The sequence below is a fragment of the Melampsora larici-populina genome (genome assembly GCF_000204055.1).
Source record: "Melampsora larici-populina 98AG31 unplaced genomic scaffold MELLAscaffold_90, whole genome shotgun sequence".
NCBI lineage: Eukaryota > Fungi > Basidiomycota > Pucciniomycetes > Pucciniales > Melampsoraceae > Melampsora > Melampsora laricis-populina.
Genome location: NW_006768854.1, coordinates 233,560 through 237,415, shown reverse-complemented (window position 1 = coordinate 237,415; position 3,856 = coordinate 233,560).

Here is a 3,856-nt window from a genome sequence, read left to right as displayed (position 1 = left end):
CAGGCAATCTCTCTTTGGCAGTGCTCGAGGAGGTTGACATCGCTTTGATCAGGAAGATAGAGATTATTGACAATTCATAAAGCAATGCAATTGTCTTTAAAACATTTCTGATATCTCTTCTAGCTCTTGATCAAGCTCGATCCCGGTCTTACGCACTAAAGTTGAAATCAACATGTCGCAGGAACAAGAGGACGGCAATAACATATGGCGAAAACAGGCAGAAACAATAACACCTGCTCATATCCCATGAAGCATAACGCCACGGGAGCTCAAAAGGAACATCTCAGGCACTTTTCCAGCTGACTACCCTTTATAGGAGCATACCGGGGTCCTGAAACAACCCTTTGGTCGGGCTTCATCAATCACGGACAAAGCCCATGAAACGGTGTGCACTTAAGCCTACAAGACTTGCAAATATCCAGATTGAGTGGAGGATTCTGTCCCAAACCAAATTTTTGTATTTGATCACGTGACTACCTCCGTGACTGCGCAAGCAGTCATCCACAGATTTTTCCTTGTTATCCTAACTTTTCAACTCACCTTTCTCTTCAATCTTCAATCTCCTCTCATTCATCACTCATTGTTCTAAGTTCCTAGGTTGGTCTTTAGATGGACAAACACATGGATAGTGGTCTGCTGGATCCAGATCGGCCGGACGTCTTAGCTCCCCTGGACGATCAGTCCATGATCAACAATGCGGAGGTGGTGCCTGACCTGATGGGTCAATCCAAGGCACTCACACTCACCCCTCGTCCCCCGTCTGGTCTGCAGAAGACAGACATCACCCAAGAGGTGTTAATCGGACCGACATCCACCACCACCACTCCTTTGGATAAATCAAGGAAAAGAACTCGTACGGCGGGCCCAATCCTAAGCACCCTTGATGAGGTTGACAAAATTTCTGGAACCCCAAGATTGGCGTGTATTGCCCAACTCTTTCCAGGGGGTTCAGATGTGGCATATAAGCCATTGATGGTCCTCATCAAGCGTCTAATTGAGGTATTGAAAGCTACCTTAATCCCAAAACTCAAGACCAGCAAATCAGTCAAGGTAGATGTTGACTCAGCGGCCGACATTCTACTCTTGGTGGGTTTAATTCAAAAACAAGCTAGTATAAACAAGGCTAGGCGCATAGTCTTTGAGCCAGGTCTTCAGACCGTCCCCAACCCCTCCATCTCCCCCTCTTCTCAGTTTGACTTTTGGGTCTCAACCATCTCAGATAAACTTGACGTGGTAGTCAAGCACCTGGCAAAACTGGGCCCAATATCCAACGGTCACAAGCCAAAAGACCAAACTCCTTCCGGCAAGTTGTATGCGTTAGCAGCATCCAAGCATGCTCCTGGAACGCAACAACCACAACAACCACAATCAACCGGCCCCAATCCTAGGACCCAACCAACTACTAGGGCCAAGTCTGATCATTCCATCACGCTTACTCAGCTTGACCCAGAAAATATAGCTGGTAGTGAAAAGACGATTCCTGAGATGATCAAGTACTTTAACGCTCAATTCAAAGCGTATAAAGTCAAGATCAAACCAGATGACCCTACTGACATCAAGGTCAGGAGATTAGCATTTTTGTATGCATATTTGAGACCTGTCACAGGTGGCGCACGGACCACCTGTCAATTTTCAAAACGACTCAATTTCAACCTTTATGAAATTGACTGTACATACCTGATACCGTCCTGTGCATTAACCAGGTGGTGCAAGGGGTGGTGCTTCCGTCTTACGCAGATATAAAGTCCCCTAAACATATCTAAAACCATCCTAGCTTAACGCAAGCCCCCCTAACATCCAGAGCCTGTGGAGGGGGGGCTTGCGCCTTATACACGAGTTCTTGCATGATACCCTTTGTAGTTTGGCTGGGACTAATGCCCCCATTCCATGATTTGACAGAATTACGGTACTCAAACTTGTGTATAGTTGTGTATACTTTGGTCGTGTATAGTTTTTTTACCAAATACACTTTTTTTTGGCGGGCAAAAAAAAGTATATTTTGTGTGTAGCTGTGAGGGCTCTGTGTATACTTGCACCTTATTTACCTTTACCTCGTGCCTGAGGCCTCTTATTGGCCAGCAACAAAAAATCTCAGTCAAGCTCGGTCAAGCAAGTGCTCATGTCTTATCTGCTCTCTTGTCTACCTTTCAACCACCCTCTTATGTTGGTTTATATGCCTGCCTTCACTTTGAACTGACGGCACGACAGTCTATTAGCAGGCCATCCTGGACGAGCAAAGACTTTAGGACTTGTACACCGTTCATTCAATTGGCCATCGCTGAAAGCTTACATTAACAGATATGTTGATGGATGTGACTCATGCTTACAAGTCAAATCCAATACAACAAAACCATTTGGGACTTTGGAGCCCCTGCCAATACCGGCAGGGCCATGGACTGATATCTCCTATGATCTGATCACAAAACTACCAATTTCAAAGGGATGCGATAGTATCTTGACAGTGGTTGACTGTCTTACCAAGATGGCCCACTTCATTCCTTGTAAAGAAACCATGACGGCGAATGATTTAGCTGATATTATGATTCAGAACGTTTGGAAGTTGCATGGCACCCCCAAGAGTATAATTTCGGACAGAGGCACGATATTTCTCTCTCAAATAACACAGGAGCTTGACAGACGTCTAGAAATCCGATTACATCCATCAACAGCGTACCACCCAAGGACTGATGGTCAAAGCAAGATTGTTAACAAGTCAATTGAACAGTACTTGAGACATTTTGTTGAATATCAACAGGACAACTGGGAAGCATTGCTACCAACAGCCAAATTCCCTATAATAATCAAGATCATGAATTGATGGGTATATCCCCTTTTAAGGCGAATTACGGGTTTAATCCGACTTTCAATAAAGTACCATGTGCCAAACAATGCATTCTGGTTGTTGAAGATAGGTTGAAAATGATTGAGGATGTTCAAAATGAGCTGACACATTACCTTAATATTGCTCAGGAGGCAATGAAGAAGCAGTTTGACAAACACGTGAGGAAAACACCGGAATGGAACGTAGGTGATCAGGTTTGGTTAATCGCTGTTGGTAGCTCGTTATTAACCTAGTGGAGTGGGAAAGTTGGTAACATTACATTACATGTGGTTCTGGGAACTGATGGGTTGGTTCTTATATCTTCTCTCGAATTACAGATATGACATCATTTGATTTATTCTCTCTTTACCAACTCCCATTGTGTTCACTTTTGTCAAAGATTGTCTTCGAACTCAAGAATCATTATCTAGCTTGTTAAAGCTCATCGTATATTGGTTCAAATAAACTTTTTGATCCCTCCTCCCCACCCTTTAAGCAAGACATGTTGGACTTATGTTTATTCTTTTACATTTAAAGAAGTTTGTTGAGTTTTAAAAAAAAAACAAGCTATTGTATTTCTTATTTGTTATTTGGTAGTGGTTTATTTGTGGTTTATGTTGTGGTGTTTGTGGTTATGTTAGTAGTTGGTTATATTTCTTTGTTTGGTTATGTCTTTATTATTGTGTACGGTTATTTTTCATTTAACAAGGCCGCTAGCCACCCCGTAGGACGTGTTCAGTTTATGTCAGCAATTTTATACCCTGGGCTTAGGCCATGGGCTTTGCACCAAATACTTTCCTTTGGTATTTTAATACCAAGCTAGTAGTCAGTTTTAACAATCCCATTTCATGGAAAGAACATCTTGACGACAAGACCAAGCCCTAAACTGGAATATCAATGGCTAGGTCCTTTCACCATTATTAAAAGAGTTTCAAATTCAGCTTACGGACTTGATCTGCCAATTTCAATGAAAAGAATCCATCCTGTTTTTCACGTTTCATTACTTAGGAAGCACAAACTCAATACATCACTCAA